This window comes from Anarhichas minor, unplaced genomic scaffold, assembly GCF_050575085.1.
Source record: "Anarhichas minor isolate MPS153535 unplaced genomic scaffold, ASM5057508v1 ptg000074l, whole genome shotgun sequence".
In the NCBI taxonomy this organism is placed as follows: Eukaryota; Metazoa; Chordata; class Actinopteri; order Perciformes; family Anarhichadidae; genus Anarhichas; species Anarhichas minor.
The window spans coordinates 4,671,837-4,695,592 of NW_027466520.1; the positions used below are offsets into that span (position 1 = coordinate 4,671,837).

The 23,756-nt window shown below is 42.3% G+C and overlaps 2 long non-coding RNA genes across 12 annotated transcripts in view; both read right to left on the reverse strand.

The window, feature by feature from the left end:
• LOC142937310 (uncharacterized) overlaps positions 1-22,940 on the reverse strand; it is a 47,820-nt gene extending 24,880 nt beyond the window's left edge. For 4 of the 11 annotated variants that reach the window (XR_012949391.1, XR_012949388.1, XR_012949386.1 and 1 more), the window contains exons 1-2: positions 22,410-22,940; positions 9,226-9,385 (exon numbers count right to left, since the gene is read on the reverse strand). This is a non-coding gene — a long non-coding RNA (uncharacterized LOC142937310). The remainder of the gene's footprint in view (positions 1-9,225; positions 9,386-22,409) is intronic. The other 7 variants (XR_012949385.1, XR_012949393.1, XR_012949392.1 and 4 more) reach the window with 5 other exon arrangements.
• On the reverse strand, positions 19,353-21,701 carry LOC142937311 (uncharacterized). The gene is made up of 2 exons (XR_012949395.1): positions 20,633-21,701; positions 19,353-20,476 (listed from the first exon to the last, which is right to left on the reverse strand). It is a non-coding gene; the product is annotated as an uncharacterized LOC142937311 (long non-coding RNA).
• Positions 22,941-23,756: the final 816 nt, after the last annotated feature.

The window sequence follows — 23,756 nt, forward strand, 5'->3', positions numbered from 1 at the left end:
ATGTGTATGCTACTAAATATATGAAACCAGGTGTAAGATGCCTGCATGCATGTGGCACAAGTGTGCCCATGTATATTTGTCACTGTGTGAATGTATGAATGTGTGTGTGTGATATGTACTGTAACATAAGCCAACAGATCGTCTCCAGATTCAACATCTAAAAATGGGGAGAAGTCAGCGACGTACGGTTTCTTGAAAAAGTTCCCAGCTAATGGAGGATATATCCTGGTGCAGTTCATACAGCCAGTGTAGTTTGCTAAGTTGGAACACATCTGTCCGTCTTCACACTATCTCACACACACACATGCGCACACACACGCACACGCGCACGCACATGCACACGCACACGCACACACACACAGCTGAGATTTATGAAGTTGTTTTCGTGGACTGTGGAGCTGGCTCAACAATTCCTCACACAACTCACATTGCAAGTTAAAAAAGACACAAAAGTGCCAAAGGGCCAAAACTCAATTTGTGTCATATGGTGGAGTCAGGTTAAGTGGAGTCAAAGGTCAGTAAAGGGTAAGCAGTGTAGTAGATGTTGTGTTTTAGACCGCAGAACAACATGAGGAAATTCCAATAGCTACAACCATAAACACCCATTACTATACTACCTCTCTTGTTGTCGTACCGAGCAGGTCATACACATTTGGTCACCCATATGCAGTACGTTTTATTACACAACACAAGTCTCCTGCAGCAAGCGTCACACACGGATGGACAGTCAGTCCGTTCTGTGCAGACAGGACGCTGCTCTGATAAATACGGGCAGCTGCACTTTCATGGCATTGATGGTAATTGAACTCGACTGGAGTTTTGCTTGAGTGACAAGTATCATAAGAAACATAAGCATCGTTTCTAAGATTCAGGCTATTTAGGGTTAGAAATATTTTTGAAGTTACGTTCGTCCAACTCAGCTTTCGGACTTGAACTTCACACCAGCGGTTGGGTACGTTGGTTCATTGGGGTTCAGGGTGGTGTGGGAGTGGTGGTCACAGTATGTCCCGTCCTGGCCCCTCTCCTGCAGCGAAGCCCTGCTTGCTGACAGCGGAATGACATCACCAGGGGGGCTCATTGTCCCCCTTTTTGGGAGCGTTGAAATTTTGCACACAAAGGCTGCGCGGCGCTCCTATCTCCAGATCTGAGTGGACGCAGCACTTTTGAAAATCCCTAACAAGATTAAACCATAGCGCAATCAGCTGTCAGTACGCACACACTAGCTGCTTCTCAGAACTCACATAGGATCTAAGCCCCGCTGTTTAGACTGAACACGCAAGGGCCACGTCCACAACTATAGTGGGTCAGATGGAAGAATATACTGATCCACAAAGACCAGTTACTATAAAAGCTGTATTATTGGGAGGAATTGTTTGAAGTTTGCAAACTGTGCAACAGCTAGAAAGGTTGTGATGCCTCAATGTTTAGGCCGATTAAGAACCTGTATAACTTTTTTTGAATATATCTGTGACGATTATATATGCGGCCTCACAGAATTATATATTTATACGGCATAATATAATAAAACAGATGCCAAAAAGACAATTTTGACAAAACATGTCAGTTTACTGCAACTTCACAGATTTTTTTGTCTAAAATAGTAAAATTATCATTAAAAAATGAATGTTCTCACGATCGTTTTAAACTATTTAAAGTATCTTTTCTGTGTTATGTCTGTACATTGTCTATCCTTAGGTGCATAGCCATCATGTTATATCGCTGCGCCATGAGATCTGCTGACAACACATAAATCAAGGCCATACAAGGGGGTTCTTTCATCCTCTTTAATGTCTTAGAAATGTCCTTCCTGCGCTACTACACTTAACCCTTGTCCTAATCTTCAGAAACAGACGAGTAGCTGTTGCTGCTGCTGTTGTCCAGATGTGCACTTACAGTATCTCAACATTTTCTCGGAGCACAAAATAACTCAAAAGGAACACGTGACGTGAATACATTTCAGCGTTGAGGCGGGTCTGTTGTCTGTGTCGCAGCATATGTCAAGATTTCACAGCCCGTGTCAGATTTTCTGCTTATGCAGTTGCTGCGCGAGCCTCTCCCCGGAATAACACATTGTCATTTTGTCAGGATACAAACAGCTAATAACTGTGAGGCAGGTCCTCCATGATATGTTGTCTCATCATATGAATTTCAATTTCACAGGCTTCGAGTTCTTGGTAAGCCACATGTCAGCAACAATCAACAACAGACCTAAATATAGAACCAGGACAATGTAAACCTCTTGGCCAGGGACATAAATCACAATATAGCCATCTATTTCCTATACGATCACCATGTTTATTGCTTCACGCCTGGTGTTCAAGAGCAGCTGATAAAAGACACTATTGTCACCTTAATGTGACATTTAAATGGTTAGATTAAACTTTTAGATGTAATTCTTAGATTTGGAGGGATTCAACCTCCTCAGGGCAGTTTTTAATTGAAAGTCTTTTCCTCAAAAGAGTTTTAAACGAGTGTCTTCAACAATCAGCGTCAAGGTGAAGCTAATTACCTCTTTTCTCAATTGCTCTTCAATGCTCATTTGTTTCCGGGCAACTTGGTTTGTGTTTGTGTGACCGTAAACACTGAGCATCTGATGACATGCGCGTGCATATATTAACTATATCATGTCATCGGTGGTAATAAGATGAGTTTTGAGACAATTGGGATGATTTCTTTTAAGGATGTCCGGAGAGAAAACAGACAGAAGGTATTTCTGTATGTTACGTTTACCTTTAAATTAGAACCTGTATCGTTAGTCTCTGCTACTAACACTTGTTTAAATGCGTACTCCAGAGAAGAAGAAGAAGAAGGTCATTTTCTGAAATTCATCACGTGCGCCACAAAACCCGCAGCCACAGCACGTGCCGGGCATCATAACATAGACCCAACTATTATAATCGATTTAAACGTTGCAGCCCTACTTTCCATTTAATTAAACATATATATAGATGTGATGTACTATATGACATGTTCTTTCATGCTTTGTGCCGATGTAGGTATCTGGTAATTTTTGATATTATTACATTTTTATAATATTATGTACTATTTGGTACAGAATTAGCTTGAACGGCCAAGTAGGTTGCTAGCCATTAAACAAGGACTTTGACTCTGGTACTTTGCTGCTCTCAATGTACATGAATAGAAATAGACATGAACAAGTTAAACATAAATATTTGACTACTATGCTTCCTGTTCTTGTCCTCAGGTGTGGTTTGCTGTGATATGTTGATGTGTGATCCGACTTACAGGCCATGCATGTATATATGTTTTGCCTTTTGATAACCATTTTTCATTTTTAAATATCATGAATAAATCTCAAGAACACGCCTAATTTAAGATGCAATAAATGCAGAATAAGAGGTTACAGAAGCAAGTGGAACAGAGACGTGACGTCATGACTTTGGCTCTCTATATGTACTCCATCTTAATTAAATGATCGATTATGTTAGATACACATTCAAGTCATGTGCCACGTGAGGCATTTTGAATGTTAACGTCCTTTTTAATAATTGCCGAACACTAGTGGTTGGGAAATGAACAGCTAACTGAAATAAACACTATTTTCCACACTGTTCCACACATTTATAACGATAAAAGTTTCTGTGGGAAAACACAGCTCTCATTGGGAAAAAATAGAAGTTTCAAGTCAAGAGTTTAACCTCAATAGTGTGGAGGTTAACACCACAGCTGCAGGAGTCTTTGCATAATTAAAAAGAAAAGGAATGTGGCACAGTTTTGGAATACTTTGCAGCTAAGTACTCCTTTCATTTACACTTTTTTGGGAGGCCAATGTGGTTTAAAAGGGCATGTGTTCAGCCTCCAAACACAGTGACATACACTGAAAATGTCCCTTTTCCTTATCTTTTTAAATGTATGCCTGCAAAAAAAATAGTAAGCAGATTAAGTAATTACAGATTTCCAAGTTTTGTTTCATAACCTCAACCATGTCACTGATGCTACATTTAAAGTGACAACAAAGTGACAACAAAACTGATGAATGCACATTTGTCAAATCACTGCAAACAAGTCTTTGAGGTAACGAAGACCTGTCAAAGCACGGATGACCTCTCCACCCGGTTGACCCCGACACGGCCGTCTGAAGTTGCAGCCGGGCGGGTCAGACTGGTGTCAAGCCCTGCGGTTCAAAGGTGACAATAAGACCAGTGCCGTCCAGGAAATTAGACCAAACTAATTGTCCATCAGTCCACTTAAATCACAGTCCAATCAAAAGCAAGTCTAGTTCACCCGTTCCAGGGCCATGACACCAGGCATGGGCGGGGGCTCGGGGGTTATTACGGATGGAAAATTAAATTATGTATGCTGCAGTGCACTGGACACAAAAGCAAATTCCCAATTTAATTAACAAACAAAGACCCTTAAACAAGAAGCAGGCACTGTAGTAGGGTTACAACAAATACAGCTCAATCTTTCGAAAAACAGACATTTCCTGAAGAGGCCTGTTTGTGTAGCATGTTGCATTTCCTCCCCCAAAAACAGAATACCTTATTAATTTACATCACAGTTTATGTCAACGTACACGGCTTCAACTTCAGCCATGTTTATCATTCCTGCCCGTCCCAGAGGGGAAACCTGACCCTTGTTAAATTGCTCGTTGCCCGGGCTAAATCCCTGCGCATATGTGGGAATTGTGATTAGCATATTAACATTAGCATATTAGCATGCTTGCTGCTAGTTAACAGTCTAGGCGACCCCCCCCCTGTTACTCATGCTGCAGTCTGTTTAACTCAGTCAGCAGTAGGGATCTCCATCTGCAGACAGCGAGCGCTCCCTTGGTGAAAGATTTAGTGCACTTCCTTTGATCAGATGAATCCTCATGCCAAGGCCACGCCTTCCTCTCTGCGGCATTTTCAACCACCTCTGGAGGAAAAAAACTGTGTGTACACTTGCAAACCCTGGCTGTGAATCGAGAAATGCTCCGGCATCGTAGCATCTCCTTATTTCTGTGCAGAAGACATGTCAAGCACGTAACCTCAAAGATGGCATAAGTGCACTTGAATCTGTAGAGCCCTTTCTCTTGAAAGCAGAAGTGGTTTGGGCATGTATGGACCTTGTCACTGGTTATTTTGTTGACCTTGTTCTATGCATATGCACAAGTATGCTCTAAAAGTGTTCTGCTGGTGGCCCCATTCCTTATATCTGCTCAAAGTTTTCCGCCCAGGGTTTGAGCCACGTGTGGCTCTGGAAAACTGCTATAGAATATCATCTCTAAGCAATTCCTCGCAGTGTGGAATGCCTATTTTTGGCTGGACTGCTGCATTTTTCTGCATGGAAAAAAAAAAGAAAGTCAAATCCTCCTGACAGCACTGTTGAGCAGTCCCAGCCAGCTATGAAGCGCTGCTTTTAAGGACTCTTACTGTAAAACTTGTGGCTGCCTTCCCTAAATCAAGCTATTTGTGGCTACATGATTATAGTCTAGACGTGCTCCTGCTTTTTAACATGAATCTGGAGTTACACATCTACATCTACAGATAACGTACACAGACTGTGCTGGGAAAACATGGAGTCTGGTGCCTTGTCAGTCATAAGAGAAAAAAAATCCATTGGCTGTAAATAGAAAAAAGAAATCAGAGGATGTTTGACAATGTTATGATTTTGATTGTTTAAAAAGGAGTGAATGATTAAAGGAATAGTTTGACATTGCGGAATATACGCTTATTTTCTTGCTGAGAGTTAGATGAGAAGAACGATACCACTCGTATGTCTATAAAGCACAACCAGCAGCTGGTTAGCTTAGCTTAGCTTAACGACTGGGAGCAAATTCCGCCAACCAGTGCCTCTAAAGCTCGGGAACCAATTGAGACTCAAGGAAGTCACTACGTCCAGCAAAGAAATAGTCCAGCACCCAACCCCTTGCAAATCCACAACACACAAAGGACCCTGATAGTTATCCAAAGGATCATAACATGTCGCTGCTAATATCTTTTCAAATTAAAAACACATTTTTAATGGCTAGCAATTACATCTGAGGAATAATGACTCTCTCCATATAAAAAGGAGCCAACGAGAGATCTGATGAAGCATAAGTACACTTAAGGCCTTAAAGGTAAACGAGCAGCATATGTTGGCGATATAAACTTAATGTAGACGCTTAAATAAATGTGCTTCAACAGGGATTTTGTTTAATTTATGCAGGTATGTTTTAGAAATTGTAAGCAACATCTTCAGCTCTTTAGCCCTATACTAGAGTTCATCCTTCATATTAGTGTTGACAGGGAACAATGAATGTATCATCATTAACATCACTGATCCCTTTTAGCCTTTAGAAAAGTTAGACAAAGTTGAATTGCTAAAGATAATCAGAGTCGTATCCATTATCTTGAAGCCATGATCACATCCTCTTGTACGCTCAATGTAAAAGGGAAAGTCCATCAATCAAAGTGTCCTTTAGGGGAGCCGTGAAAGGCTTGACGTTACGCAAACATTAATTTGACTCGTTCTACCTCTGAGGGGCCCGGGCAGCGTCACGTTGTCCCTCTGCTCTGAGGTTCACAGCGGGGGTCTATAAGGCCCCGACCAGGATTCCTGCATCAATCTGGAATTGTCTCCTCGTTCGGAGAAGAGAGGCCTAATGGGAGAAAATGTACCACCTCATCACCACCTCCCAGGGCTGCCATAATGGAGCATCCATGGTCATTAATGGAGCGTACCTCCCACCTCAAGAGTCTCTATTCAGTCTCTGTCATCATTCACGGCCATCACTTCCTCAGAATTTAATGGTTTTGGAGGTCCCTTTTATCCCATTGTCTCTACGCCTCTGTGTCCCTTCCCCATTTAGGAGCCCAAACTAGAGGACGGGCCTGTTAGTCGGGCGTTGGGGCTGACCTCTGTACCCCTTTAGTGGAGACTCCTTCAGCTTTGTTTTGGGCTTCTGTCCCCCTTGCCAAGGCAAATCAGACCCCATGCGGGTCACGGAGAGAGGGAGCCACTGGGGGTCTCATTGTCTTCCCATTCACATCATAGACAAGTGGCTCGGAGTGGACATCAGACGCTCCCTATAGCCACACACACTGAAGGGACAATGTCCACACAAAGTGACAGCTCCTATTGGGAGAGGAATGCATGTGAATCGAGAAGGTTCAAAGAAGCACGCCAACAAACCAACGACATGGGAATATTAGATTGCCAAGCGCTATTACTCCCTCTTCTATCATCTTCATGCAAACAATAAGGAAGATTACAGTCAAAATTATTTTCTGTAATCTAAAGTTCATCATTTCACTCAATGCGTTAGGGAAGGTAGTCGTATGAAGCTGAAAGTCGCATTTTCCACCTGCTTTCATCGAAAATGCCTCAGGAAATCAGGAGATCCACCAGGACTGACCATCACATGCTGATTCTACGTTTTGTGCTTTAGGGGGCAGGAGAGAACCAGTAGAAAAAATTTCGGCTGGACCGCACAGACAGGGCCGCGGGGTCGGAGCGAGCCTGTGGCTGGGGGGTAAGATTAGGAGGCAGCTGAGAGAGGGCACGCGGCCATCCTCCAAAACATTCCCGCCATGGCCCCAGGCCAGGAGCTTAATACAGACTAAAGAGAGGGACCGGCGTTGGCAAGTCACTGGCAATTACTCCCATTGCGTGTACTAGTCGTCTTTCTGATGACAATGCATTTGAATGCATGCAAATCAGGGTGCAGGGATTAATTTAGATGACCGTGACGAAACTCATGCCTCGCTCATTTAATCACAGATTCATTCAATTACCCTCTTGGACACTTGGCAGGCTTCGTCGATCCATATAAAGTATGGCGTATGTTGCTATTGTGGGCGCACTAATTTCCTGAATTTCCTCTGCTGGCTCTGTTCAGAGTGCGTCATGGCAGCATGTTCTCCCACTTGATACTGTACGTTTCCCCATCTCTCATTTTCTCATTTAGTCTCAAGAGGTAGTGGAGTGAGATTAGAGCACCGAAGCCTCCTGTAGATCTATTGACCGCCGATTCATATTGCTGTTTTGTTAGCCCTGCGACAAGCAGCTTAATAGGTTCATCCTTGCAGATACCTGCTGAGAGTTTGAGCTGAACCTGAATAGCAGACTGTAATTCTCCTTCCAGTGTCTGGACTTGAATCTCAGTGTAATCACATCTGTAGACCAGCAAACTGGAAATCCATGTTTGAGTGCCAGGTAAGTGGGGATGTTTTTAAGACTGCTTCCTATTATTTGCTGTTTGCAGCCAAACAAAATGGAGGAAGGTAATAAAGGCGTGGCTGAGTGGGTTTAAAGGCTTAAATCCTGAATGAATGAATCATCCATAAAATTCTGTGATATTATAAAAGAAGTATTCAAAGGTACGAATGCCAAAACTAATCCTCTTTTATCTTTAACCAGATGTAACATGACTAGTGGTTGCTGTAGATTCACAGAAAGCATCAAGCGCACTCAATAAACACGAGGCAGTAATGATCAGACTGCTGATTGAATCCAACCTGATTCAAAACAAGCTCAACTAACAGATCTCAAATCAATACATCATGTGACGCAGCATAGTTCAACACAATAAGCAGGGGAATGGCATCGATAGGGAATGAATAACCGCAAATGAATCACATGCTGATAAAATAACACTTCGCAATCACTTTGACATCTTGGGTTTGCACAAATGCAGGAACGTCATTTAAGTTGGATTCAAACCAGTGACATTGCAGTTATACTGCATGCATCTGAACCACTAGGCCACCAGGAAGCCCAGAGTAAAAAGTCGCGAGGGAAGGTTATTTATAGAATACAGATTTGTAGTTGAGATTAAAATGAAGGCAGAGTCTCGAAGATGGTTGTGGTCCGAGCAAGGGCGCCGTAAGTAAGGGTGTAGGAAGTGGATAAGGGGCCATGCCCCCCCACCCCCCCACACACACACTTTACGCCACTGGCCCAATTTGGTGTCGCAGCTGGTGTGATCCCATTGCAAGATGGTCTTTAAGTATAATTTATTCAATTTTTAAACTATACACATTTGTACATTTCTCCACACTTTACTGCACTTCTGGTTGGATGCTAAACTGCATTTAGTCGTCTCAGTATTTGCTCTTTGTGACAATGACATTAAAGTTGCATCTAAAAAGAGTAAATACAGAATTATAACTGTATTTGTGATGTTGTCAGAGAGCGAGGAACAAACAGATAATATTGTGAACAGCAGGGTTTTCCCCCTTACACAGGTCTTCGTGGCTTAAACTGGATCAATTGAACAGTGTAAGTTCGCCCCCTCACCTCTGCTTTTGCCACGTCTACGTCATGGAATGTGTGATGTCATCGACAGAGCACACACACAACACATGCTCTGTCACCTGGTTTCCGCAGCAACCGAACCACAGCAGTTTCCTCCCTGCACATGTCGCAAGACGTGTTCAATGAAAGGCCTCGTGCATACCTAGAAAAGATGGGAAAATAAAAAAAAAGGTTACGTGTGTGTGTGTGTGTGAGATGGACAACAAAAGCTTTTTCTCTAGTTTTGTCTTTATTTTGGGTCCCAACCCTGTTTGTGCCGGTGTGACTCACAACAGCTAAAGATCCAACGCCTTTCACTCACAGCTTTCTAATACATCAAAGGCTCAGTCTGTGATACAGTTTTGGCTGCGCTTGCACACTCAAGCCCCAAGAAAAACTAAATGCATTTAAAATCCTCATGAGCTTCATCTTTCACTTACAGCTCCAACAACTCATTCAGAGGGCAGAAAGCCAGTAAACTGCCTCTGTGGCTAATGCTGCACATTAAACACACCGTTAACAGAGTAAATTAAAGTTTCCAACATGTGACGATAGTAAAAAAATTAAACATATACTGTAATCGTACACTACATAAATATTGAACATCAGTTCACCACAATCCATTACTCATAATAAAATGCTTCTCTAACTATAACAAATGACTCACACATATTTACCGTACAAACATGAGAGTGGTATCAATCTTCTCACCTAACTCTCTGCAAAAGAGAAATAAGCCTACTTTAACAATTCCTTTAACTTTTTTCAAGAGCAGCCCAAAAAAACCCGCTGAATTAATCTAAACAGCAGCTGCAGACAGAGGCTCGACTGTGATCCAGTGGATGGCACAAAATGCCACAGGTGACGTTTCTGTTGGTACAGACGACATAGGAGCTTTATTTTCAGAGTGTGTTTGACCCCCATCAGTCCCGAGCCTGCAGACAGGATAAAAGGCCGCACAGACTTTGTGTTAACTACAATCAAACCATCAGACAAAAGACAACGTTCAATCGACTTCGGCCGACTCTCCTGCGCACTTTGTGTTTCGGACACAAACAGAATAGAAATACTGTATGGTGCGTAACCACTTGACAGGCTCAGACTGACAAACAGCTGGTAATAGCAGTTAATCAAGATCCTTTTCTTTCATTGGCGGTTGACAGACCACACGGTTTGACTTCTAATAACACAGACGCACATTATCCAGACACACACACACGCACACACACACACACACACACACGCGCTCACTACACACGGCCTGCTCGGCACAGCGCCAGGCCTTATGTGTAACTGGCATGACTGGCTATCTCCATGGCAACGGGAATGTTGGCCATGGCAAGTGCCAAGAGAGCAGCTGGTAGGTAGTGGCAGATTAGTCTCCAAACAGATTTACGGCCAGTCAAGTACTGCATGGCCTTTGAAAACAAGAGGAAGAAATGATAAAGAAGCCATTAGAGTGAAAGAAAACAAAGAAGGGGTTGTAGTACAGCCGAGTGAGTCCACCGACGGAGAGGAGGAGGAGGAGGAGGAGGAGGAGAAACCCTTCTTCTGGTCGAGCTCGCAGCTCGCAAGCAGCTCGCAGCTCGAAAGCGAGCGATCAAAAGAGAAGCTCCGGCTTTCTGAGAAAATAATACAAGACAGTTTGCTGCGTCTCCCGCTGTGATTCAGTACTGTGAGGTCTTAAGTAGGGAGGGATGCATTTCAATTGATTATGTGAAGTTATTACTCAATTAGCCTATTAAGAGGTGGTATACAGACCACCTGCAGTCAAATTCTGGATATTAGGAATTTAAATGTAGAATTTTTGAGTCAATAAATGCTGGATTGATGATTTTAAGTTAAAAACTAAGGTGTCTTTGGTGTACTTTACACAATATCTTGATGGGAACACAGAAAACATCTGCTGATGAAGGCCATAAGATAAGACCTGAAGCTGCAGAACAGCTACATGACGGATCTTGTAGTAAGCGCTGTTTCCAAGAACAAGAATCAACTTCGAACCTCAGATTTTGAGTGGGCGAGACATCCTGAAAGAAATGCGGACATCTTCAATTCCACAACAAACTCCATCTGCTGATGAAGATCATGTAACATGACTGAAAGCACACGAGCAGCTGCTAGATCGACATTGTGACGAAGAGGTTTTTCTCACTTACAAAATGTGGGAGTTGCATTTACCGGATTGATCGGTGATCAGCGACCAACAGACTCGCAATGACAGCTTTGAGTGCTCCTCTTAGAAGTTGAGTCTGATTGGAAGTGATGATTACGAATATTTATTAACGCTTTTCTGAGAGGCACTGTGTACTATTAGGTGACAGATTTATTCAAAATGAAGTTGGGATGACTGCAGAGGACTACAGAGGAGCTCTGCTGTCTTCCCCTGTTGTCACTGAGTGAAGTGAGTCTGGTTGGTTGTATATTTTGCAGCTCTAGTAAAACGTTTGAAACAGATTTTTACTTATGTTTCTTGTCGGTCCAGACTGGGTCTTACATCACAGTTTGAGCACAATCATTTGATCACATCAGGATGCCTTAAATATCAGATGTAGGTTCATGAAAATCATATTTTTGTCCAAATCACTGTCAAGTAATGTGAAGCGATAGAGACGAAAAGTGGAGAGAAGCAATAAACAGCGTTACTTTTAAGGCTAAATGTGGACGTACAGTATATTGATGCAGTTTGATGAAATCTTATGAATCAGAGCGAGAAAATCACATCAAAATGACAGCTCCATATTTGAGACTGATGTCAAGCAGATGTTGATAAACCGACACAAAAATAAACTTTTTGTGATGATTGCAGCCGTCTGCATTCTCTTATTCAACTTAGTGTGACAGTGGCGCTTTGTTTGTTGTGTTTATTAATACATAATTCAAAATGCAAGCCAGTGTGGCATGTAATAATGTTACAATGAGCTACGCTCGCCCTCCTGGTTTAATATACTTTTGCATATACGCAATTGCTTTTATGCCTTTTCAGAAAAATGCCAAAACACATTTCTCATTCTGGCATCAGGTGATTTAAATTCTGAGTGAGTCTATTTCAGTAGTTGGTATCCATAAAAGTGTTTTATGTCTGCTGCCGTCACGATTTACTGACTTTTATAGCAGCATCACAAAAAAAGTGAAAAGTATGAGCAACGGAGACACGATTTTGAGTATCGCTTCTTTGAGTGCTAATGAAGTCCTCACTGGTGCTGATGAGAAGGGCATCGGCAGATGTTTTAGGTTTCCAATGCCAATGTAAGATACGACTAATGCATACTTAAACATTATTTACATTTATTTAATTATGAATTATCATTTGGAATTGTTCCTATGATAAATGTCACCCTACAATGAAAGTTTCTAATGCTGCCAGCGCTGCAGAGCCATCTATTACCAGTCAGGGAGGGACTGATGATTACATTGATTCAGTTTGACTCGATGCAGTATTCCCAATCCAGTCTGACTCAGTAATATCTGTCCTCGCTAACAAGCCTCCCCTTTTCGCAGAGCTCATCATGTTAACACTTTGGTGCACGCTCCAGCAGCTCTGAACAGATAAAGGAGCATAACAGACAATGAAGGCGGTGATTAAAACACAGTGTAAGGCTGTATTTAGCAGTCAGAGCGTTGTTTTTAAAATGTTTGTGAGGGAGTTCTGTTGGTTTGTGTCAGTGTTTATGGGAAGAGGTCAGAAACACCTCGTAGCAGGCTTCACACTTGACATTGCACATTTCCAGAATGCACGTGATACCTCCATTATCTTGATGTCAACATGACATCACCGAGCTTGTGTCAGCTTATAAAATATAATCACCTTCAGGCTGAGAAGATACATGCACCCTAGAATACATAGATAAAGAGTGAGCAGGATTTCAGCTCCCCGATGAACAATTAGGAACAAGTCTAGGCATGTCAGGCGAGCGCCCCACTCCCATCCCATCAGTGGGTGAGCATAAAGTGCAGCATGAATCCACAGACTGTTTGGAGCTTTTCCTATTTCTACAGACCAGCAGCTGCCTCGTGCAGCTGCCCCGAGATGCAGCTTATGAAAGATCCAACAGAACTGGTCAAAATAACAAACCACGAAGTCAGAACAGGTGAAAAAGAAAATACTAAAGAGGCTTGCTGCACGTATTCATTCAAGAGTCCAGTAACTGAACAAAATTACATTTTCTTTTTAAGCACAACAGTGTATGGATTACTGGACGGGCCTACGGGGCGGGCCTTGCGGCCCAAAAGGTTCAGGGTGCCCTAAGGCCAGAGCATCTGATGGAAGTGATCGTCTTATTGGAAATCAAACAATGACAAAGGTGCACCAAACAACCGCAGAGATGTAAAACGACTACAAAGCAAACAAAACAACAAAGAGTCATAAAAACGGTCATTAAGAGACTTGAAACCACACATAGAGAAAGAAAACAACCACAAAGAGACAAACACAACAATATAGAGATGTAAAACAACACATAGAGATGTAAAGCCACCACGAAGAGACAGAAAACAACCACAAAGAGACAAACACAACAATATAGAGATGTAAAACAACACATAGAGATGTAAAGCCACCACGAAGAGACAGAAAACAACCACAAAGAGACAAACACAACAATATAGAGATGTAAAACGACACAAAGAGATGTAAAGCAACCACGAAGAGACAGAAAACAACCAAGACGCTCTAAACGAATATATTACACAAAAAACAATCGCAAATAGATGCAAAATGACAAGAAATGACAGAATGGGGGTCTCGCTCCAAAGTATGTAGAAGGTGTGGGGGCCTTTTAGATGTCTTTACTTCATAGGCCTCAGCCTGAACAATCCACAGAACAGTAGGCTACTCATCGAGTATCAATAAGAACTTTTCAATAAAACTTTTACAACATGGAAGCAAAAAGAGCCAGTGTTTCTGAAAACCTTCTCTTATGTAATTCTGTAGCTTGTTAGTTGGCTCAGTGCCTCAAAAGCTAATGAAAGAGCGGCAGAGAAGAAGAAAAAGTGCTAAGTCCACACATTAGGGCCTTTGACTTGTCCTAAACCTGCGAGGAGCAGGGACAATGCCTCTTGATTTTAAAGGCATAGAGAAGATCAGAGATACGCGAGATGCTTTTGTACGGTTTCCAAAATGAGGCACTGATATATCTGGTAAAAGAGGTAAGAGCATAGGTTGACACTCAAGTGTTCAAAGAGGTAAACGTATATGTTGTATAGTCACTGTGTGTCTGTGTGTCTGTAAAACTTTTGTGATTTAAAGAGAATAATGTCATTTTGGGAAGAACACTTATTTCTCATTATCACAGCTAAGATGATTAGCGTGTGTTTACATTTACAGCACAGATATGAACGTAGTTAATTATCCCATTTAATTCCTAAAATGCCGAGCTTGAACTAACAGCTTGAAATGAATGCATCTTTCTGGCAATATGAGTCATTGCACGTCTCGAATTGTAAAAGCCATAATGGTGTTGTTGTTGTTGTTTTATTTGTTCTGACGCACTGAATTGATTGTCTTACTCCACATGTTCAATGTCATGAAACATGACATGACATGACATTCAGGGCCAAAAATAAAAGAGGGTTTTTATTTTTTGTGCAAAAAAAAAATAGTATTTAATGAGTATCTTCTATGATTATTAACAATTTATCCGGGTTGAAAGGAGTTGTTATTGTTGTTGTTAGCTGAAGCCTACAGAGGGAGAGAAGTATCCCATGATGCATTAGGATGAGTAACAGTGTTGATCTCAGAGGAATAACATGCCATTATTTTACTTTATCATGGGTGTAATAAACAATGTGTAGTTTATCCTTTACGCTCTTGAATAGTATTGTAAGGCGTGCGCCCACAGTGCACTGGGCACGGATATAATGGTTATGCTGTGTTGTGGCCCTCTGTGTCATTACAGACAGGAACTGCTTTTAGGAATGGCACAACTAACTTTTCAGACAAAAACCGAACAGGGACTTGACTGAAAGAAATGTAATATTTTCCAAGCTCAGTTACCTTTATTGCAAGAGGCAGAATTTCCATACAGTGTAATTATATATTCATATGAATCAGCGGAGGGAAAGTGAAAAAGTACAGGCATCGTGATGTCTGCTGGAGCGGTTAATGTATAAACAATAGACCGCATTCTCCACTCTCCCCCTCTCCTTCTTTCTTGTCTTTTTATAGATGCATTTCTTCCTATTTAATGTCTCCTTGCCTTTCTCTTTGACATGGGTGTAAACCGAGCCATATCATTAGGGAGTCAAGAGCATCTCTGTTGTGCCTCTCGGTTATATAATGATCTCCCCGTAGACCTCTTCTGGTGTTTTGGCGGCGCTCCCTGCCTGCTAACCCGGCCCAGCTTTGGCCCGGCTCCAGTCCAAACAGAACCCACTTTGTCCTCGACTCTTGTTTTTGGCACCAGCTGTTCGTGCACGACTCCAGCAGCTGACTCCTTTGTTTTACGTACAGTTGGCTTTTTCTTCTTACATCACTTTTTTTGTCCCCCCCCCTCCCCAGTTTGGTCTGTTTTTCCGACCTCGCTGTTCCCTCTCTTTCTGTTTCTCTCTTTTTGTCTCATTTCTATTGACATTTTTTCTGCCTCAAGCCCCTTTCCCCCCCACTGTCTGCAGAAGAGGCTGTTAGTGCTGTGATGTATGAGGGCAGCTGACGCCCACCTGCTTCCAAGCAGTCAGTCTGAAGGGTGTTTCTAAGCTCCACCATCGGCTATTGGCTATTCACCCGGCTCTACGGATGAATCAATACCAACTGCCACACCTGTCGCAGCTCCTGTAAACACCAGCCACGCTCACTGCCGTTAAACCATTTGTAAAAATGTCTAATGATAATATAATTATATTTCTCTACTGCTGCCAACAATGTGTCATGATCGGTTATTCTTTTACAACTTCATGATAGCCCACTAAAGCTGGATTAAGCCGTATTTTATGGAGGACGGACAGCGGTGTCATTAGCAATGATTTACAGCCTCAATAAGTGCTTTGAAACAGTAAAATTCATAAAGGGAGGGAATTGGCTTAATAATTAAGAGCCACTGAGAAGCGATTCTCCAATAACCTCTCTCCTGCCGTTGGCAGAATCTTCCTCTTTGCTATCTCGGCTTTGCACAGGTAAAAGGAAAGATGATGACCTTCTCCATGGGAATAAATGACTGGTCCTGACAGGCTGATGAGTGGTCCTAATAATGCCCCTGGTGAAATGATTTAATTGTTCACAATGTTTCCGTCTCACAAATACAGCCAATAAAGGGGAAGCCTTTAGTCTCGGGTGGTGAAGCAGGCGAGAGAGTCGTCTAATATTCTGCAAAAGACTCGAAGAAAAGATTCAATTAAATTGTTAAAGAGCACTTTTGCTGAGAACAATGCAAAATTAGAGACGGCTCTTTGGAGGCTGTCGGCGCTCATTTCCATTTCTATCACAGACAGGAAAAGAAGCAGCTCAAAGAAACAGGACAATATCAAAACTGAGGTCAGATGTCACCGCCATCATGGCTTTATTATTGCCTCCATACATGTCCCAGCATCAGTCACTCACGGGGTAATTGAGCTAAAGGATATGGATTTGATGTCCAGGCTAATTGTGTGTTGGGGGGTGAATAGCTGTGTAACGTGGCAGGTTTATGTGCCGGTGATGTATAAAGTTATAATTTGATGTAGTGCAGCTGTCAGACCGGGGTGGCTGCTACCTTCTTTCTATAACGGCTCAATGTGTTCAATTGATTTGTGCTGCAGGGCGTCTCTTCTCAGCGTGTTGTAAATCTCGAGTGATATGTGCTTCGTGCAGGTTTTATGCAGACAACGCTATTTACTGCGAGGCGTTTTGAAAATGTACAGACGGCTTTGTTTTAAATACCACACAATCGAGTGTCTCTTGAATGCAGACAAACAATAAAAAATGTTAAAAAATGTGTCTTATTTGCTTAGGTGGCCGTAAAAGTTCCAGTAAGACAACAATGCCCGCTAAAATGTGAACCATACCTTTAAACAAATATTCACGGTATACAGGTTGACTGCTTTTGTTTCGATTAAACTTGGAGGGGTGATTGATCTTGTTATTGATTGGCCGAAGGGGTACCTGCATATTTCATGGTAAACGAAAAGTAAAGTGTGAATTCATTTTTCTTTCTCTCCCTAAGAAGATCTATAATGAATGCATTAGTGGACTTGTGGATACATTAGATATGCTTCCATTGGACTAAAGAGCTGGTTGGTTTCAGAGGGTCCTTCAATGTGCACAATGGTGCTGGCTGGAATAGTTTATGGTCTTTTCCTCCACAAGAAACTTGTTTTTTAGCCACTCTTTAGCCAGCGGCATGGCTCTAAGTCAACCTTGATCCAGACTGAAATGTCTGTTAACTATTGGATGGATTCTGGTACATTCATTCATGATCCCCAGAGTCTAAATCCTTAAGACTTTGATGATCCCTTGACTTTTGATTTCGCGCCACCAGCAGGTCAAAGTTTTTCACTTACACAATGAAATATCTCAACATCTACATGAAAGGCACATTTTGTACGGACATTCGTGGTTCCAAGAAGATGAACCCTGATGACACTGACTCTGAAGCGCCCCAGCAAGGTTGACAAAACAAGATGGCATCGGCCAAAAACCAAGATGGCGACGTCCAACATGCCAAACTAGAGGCTTCAAAATCGCAGTCCACAAACCAATGGTTACCGTGCCGGTGACTACGTCCAATTCTTAAATACAGTCAATGGTTCTTACCAGATATATACTTCTGTGCTGTGACTACAACCCTTTCTGCTACAAAATTAAGTTCCCATATAACTAAATCAAATCAACTCAATTACATTACAAGGAAAATGTATTTTCTCTCTGATTGCGGTCACAGTTTTAAACAGTTTTCAACATGTAGCTGACGCTCTAAATTAAATAAAACAACAACAAAAACACTACTTAACTAATTTGATAGGTTTAAGACACAAAATTACTTGTTTAAGTTTAGTAAAAAACATGGTTTGGCCTAAAATTACTTTACAACTTTAACTTCAAAACCGTAACAAAAGTACCCGGTTATGTTAAGGCAACAAAAGTACTGCTTGGCATCAAGAGTATTTTGTTTACACTGGACACAAACAGGAGTCTCCTGTGATAGCTTTCTGTCTGTCGTTGGATTTGATCTCCTCCCACTTTTCTAATTGTATCCACACTTCTTACAGACAACTGTGCTATGACGGGTTTCCATCGCTCTGTTCCTGCTGCCACATTATGAGACTTCTTTTGTTTGAGTCTGTTTAGCTGTTGCTCTGTTTGTGCAGGGTACACGGTGAAATGACCAAACAGAAAAACAACAAGCCTCGAAACATTTCATCTGTGCAGGGGGGGATGGATGCCACTTATCAGTCAGAGAGATTAGCGTGAAAAGGAAACTCAAACACCAAAACCCTCTGCTTTGTGGAAACGCATTTATTACCAAGATGTTCCACTAATGGCTACCTCTGCCCCCCTCTGTCTGTTTGAACGAGACGTCTCCGCCTCTGCCTCTGCTCGTCTCACTCGGCATCACTACTTAGAGAGTGATGAGGAAATGGCCCGATGTACAGTACCTTGACAGGATGAGGGAAAGTGTATAAATGTGTGGTTAGCTTGTGTGTGTGTGTGTGTGTGTGTGTGTGTGTGTGTGTGTGTGTGTGTATTTTACAAAAGTCTACACTCAGCTGCCTGCGGGTAGAATTTGCTGTGTAATTACAGAAGAGAGAGCGAGATAGGGACAAAATAGAAAGTGTGTGTGAAGCTGAGAGGAATGTGCTGATTAATGGACGATCGAAGGCAGCGTCCCTAAGCAGCCCGCCTCATTACCGTTCAGTCTGACCCAGCACTGCCTTCATTAGGCCTTAAAGCAGCCTGTTAAAATACTGCCCGTGTGTGGTATCCTCATTAAAGCTACAGATGATAACCAAACAAAGGCCAAATTCCCTTTTGTCAGTTCAAACCGCTGTGCTTAAGCCAAAAAAATAATGAAATAGAGGAGCGTCTGTGTTTGGGCTGTGTAAATTGGGATGGCTTTCACCCCTCTTGTTTTTTTAACTTCCTAACTATAGAGAAGAAAGGCTTGGTTTGGAGGAATTAAACAGCCGGATCACCAAAATAAAACAAAAACTCTTCTCAGTTCTGGTGCAGTGGCTACAACATTTACTGGGATTTTTATATCTTAAGGGAAAACAAATCAATACGTTTGTATTAACAAATCACATGACTACGTAAATATAAAAAGGAGCAAGACCAAAACATTGCATAGAAGCTTCTATAATTCACTTTGACCTGTAAACCAAACTCAATAGATTTATAAAGAGGTGTTCAGAATGATTGCTCTTTTATGACCTTATTGAACTTTATGTGTGGGGATCAAAATGACTTGATTATTGGTGTCTCAGCATTGTCAGCGATGATTGAACACCAGCTTCACAGCATTTACGTGCTCTGCTTAGTCATGACTTCAACACCATCACACACATTGGATTTCTGAAGATTAGGGTGTAAGTGACACTCTGGCTGAACATGATTATAATCAAATCGGTGGGAAATTCCTGCTGAGGTCCATCTGTACATCATAATAGAGCACATTTGTAACGGTAGAGGCAATCACAATAAAGAGGGGAAGAGCGCAAAGAGTCAATTTGATGCAAAAAAGGGCAGAACTGCAGGTCAGTGTGGGCTTTCTCAATCAAACTGGGAAAGTTTCTGCTGCAGTTTTGAACAAAAGAGGTCAGATCAAGAGTCGCTCATTTAGCTTTTTGTATAATTTGCTTTAGTCTAAACTAGGAAAAGGCCAGTCCCTCTTCGGATCTTTTTGGATGATGAATAAGCAAAATCTCACACAAACGGCCACCGTGTGTCCAAACATTCGTCACTGAGCCTCTGCCTGCTCATTCATCGTCATCATCATCAGAGTCCCTGAAGTGAAACATTTAAAAAATCTGCGACTGTGCCGCCCTTTGTGTCGCCATCAGGTTACATCAACCGTTTGATCAATCGTGCCGCGGCTGCTGTCTGGACGATATATATCGCCGTGGTAACAGAGTCGGTCAGTAGAAGGGAAAGACTGACTCATCACGCTCAATAAAACAAAGAGCAAACAACAAGTGCGCCAGGGAAGGATGTGCTGCAGCTATAAATGTCAAAAGCATCATTTCCCAGGGAGCGAGGCGGTCAGATCACAACAGAGCTCTCCAGGTGGGATGTTATGATGGAGAATATGTTACAGCCGGCTGACCTCATGATCCGTTTCCACACCTGAAAAAAAAGCTTTTATGGTGACGTGGTAACAGGACTGATGTTTTAAATTATGATAACACATATTTTACTTTCAAAGTCCAAGGTTATTTGTATACTGCTTAGTCCACAAACTGTTATGTGTGAGTTGGGATTGACCCCTGGAAACAATCTCACCCCAAGGTCCATATTTAGTGGCTGTTGTGGAGCTTTCAGTCACATCACACCATCCTCCTCAGCAGAGTTTGCCCACTTTTCATGTCAATGTGGATTCAAAGTTTCTATTTGTCTAAGCACCGTCCGCAAAAAACGAGTTATGCCCCACCCCCTGATGCATAACGCAGCTGATTCTCTGACAGAGAAGATTGCATTGTGGGTATCGTTCGGTTTTGACAAGGAGGAAGAATAAAAAAAAGTCGATATCTTTGGGTTGGCTGTGGCAGCAACTTGAGAGTATTAAAAGTGAAGCCAATGCGGAAGTACTTTAAACTTGCATTCTATCTAATGGCCAGCAGGGGGCGACTCCTCTGGTTGCCAAAAGAAGTCTGATTGTATAGACGTCTATGAGAAAATGACTCTTCTCACTTGAGTTATGATTTCAGTAAACATTGTAAATATGAGTTTATGGCCTCAATCTCTAGTTTCAAGTCTTCTTCAATACAGCATGATGTTCATTTAGTAAATTATGGTCCCATTTAGAGTAAAATAGACCATGAAGAAGGGTATGCTTTAGGGCGGGGCTACCTTGTGATTGACAAGTCGCTAATGCAGAGTTGTCCGTGTTTTCGTCTTCCATCTTTAACCCTTTCACAGTTTTCAGTTCATGAAAGTTAACTGTGACCTTTTTGGTTGCCTAAAAATGTCTTATTCAGCGTTCGGTTATACTTAGCTCCATCCGGTCACTTATGGTTGCAAAAAAAACAAAATGGCGACGGCCAAAATGCCAAACTCGAGGCTTCAAAACTACAGTCAAACCAATGGGTGACGACTACATCTCCTCACATACAGTCTATTTAACAGATTATTTGTAAAAGCTGAAATGTTGACACACTTATGTCGATTTTTCAACAACTTTATCGTGTCCCAATTGTGTAATTTCCCCGCAGCGGCCCACAGTCAACCATATGTTTCTTTATCAGAGAAATCTCTGCTTTCAAGGTGTATTCAAATTCAGTCTTTCTTGAAAACAGTGAACGTATGTGTCAGTGGGAGGTTGCTGCCACTGGGTGTAAAATAATTCCCTCGTTTGTTTTGAAATACTGGATGTATAGAATCAACTGCTATTACAATATATCAAAAGTAAGGAAAAACATAAACAATGCCTATTTCAAGAGACCGTTTAATTCAAAGGAAACAAGCGAAGAGCATGTTTTTGGATGTGCTGCCTATTTGATATTCTGTTTCTCAAACTGTCACACAAGTGCTTCAAAAAGGCTGAACTGTATTTGGAAGAAAAGATACTTGAGATACAGTACAATGATAATGCTGCTTTGTAGTAGTAGAACTGTGAGTATTCTATGTATATCTATATTTTGAGGTGGTGATGGGAGCGGGACGTTGCTGTCTGTTGTCAGGTCTCCCACCTTCTTGTTCATAATAGAAGTCACATAATGAGGACACTCTTGTAGCTGCCTGTGAATGAATAATATTGTGTTGCAGATCAAATATTCAAAAGACAAGCATCGGTCAGAGACTTTCTGTTTTTCTTTTGGTTTTGGTAGATAGAGGGAGCTACTCTCCTGTAGTTACTGACTTTGGACCTCAGAGTGTGACAGTCGGGTGACATTTCATATAACAGCCTCTTGTTTTTAAAGGGTCAGTGTGTGTCCCAGTCACACAGCTCCCACCTTTTCTCAGTAACATGCGGCTCCATCAGAGGAAGAGTAAACAGCATTAATTTCACACCGTATTGGTTTTAAGATTAATCATCTTTTATCCCAGCTCTTGTACTGACCTTCGTCCTGTTCAATTCTTAATGAGAGGAGATTGGACGGTCAGCGTCGGCTCCTCTACGTCCCTTCCTGCTTCTACATGTAGCGGGCTTTATTTGATTTGAGGACAGTTCAAATGAATGCGTTGCACTCCAAATGGCCATCTGCTCCAACCTTGTTTCGTCGACCATAAACAGGCCGGCTCCATCAGTAAAAAAAAAAAAAAAAGGTCTTGGCCAAATATTTGCTGCTCTTCGACCCCATTTGGTTTAGTGCGTTCTCTGTTTGCATTTCAATGACCCGCGGTCAGTGTCAGAACGATGGCACGTGTGTCCCTGACGAGCTGTCCCCCTGATAAGACACCCAGCAGAGGAGAAAGGGACCGAGGCCTTGTGGGATAAGAGCAGGGTGAAGGATGGAGCAAATGCGGACCGGCTGCTGGTTCACACAAGCAAGCGCATACAAACACATACGCACTCCAGCTCTGGTATCAGCCTCCTCACACACATCACACACCCCGCTGCACCGCCAGCCAGCCCTCTGATAGCCCTCTTGTCTTGTGCTTCCTTACTTTAAACAGCTCGTATAATATCGTCACTGAAGTGTCAAGAAAAATGCAGTGGGGAGCAATTGTTATTCATTGCTTTATTATCAGAACGGCACTTGTCGTTTAAGGAACACCTCCCACCGTGCGCCTCCTCCGTCAAGCATGCCTTTAATCCCCAAGCCTCCTAATTATTGCTCATGCAAATCACAGATCGGGGCTCACCAAATATTTTTTCGAAAGAGCGAGGAAAAGAAAGAGAGTGTGTGAGGGGATACAGAAAAATGCAGGAGTGCATCTGTGCACTCACGTGTGTGTGTGTGTGTGTGTGAGTGTGCGGCGCTTTATTCGAATTGCAGCAGATCTGGAATTAGCTGAGGAGGACGGGATTGTGCGGATTAGGCGGAGATATTTTACCAAACGCAGACTCCCTATGTGTAATTCATTTTGGCGTCCTTGAAATTGCTACTGTGAGAAATTCAGCAGCTGCAACAGCAGCACTGTGAGTCCTCAAATAGGCAGAATCCAGCCCCCCTACAACCACCCACGCCACCACCACCACCACCACCACCACTCCCACGTTTCTCTGAAGCACGATTGCATGAAAGCCGTTGGGGGTGTAAATGCAGTGGTTTTGGGCTTTCCGTAAATTTTGCAGCTCCTAAAAATATTTGAGCCTTTGTGGGGAATGGATGACATATCTCAGTGTGATGTCTCTCAATGTGCACCTCCTAATCCGAAGAGAGCGTGTGAAGGTTGGTCCTCCCAAATCACTACAGAAACATGCATTCCCACTTAGCTGTAGTCACACGGATTTGAGAAACCA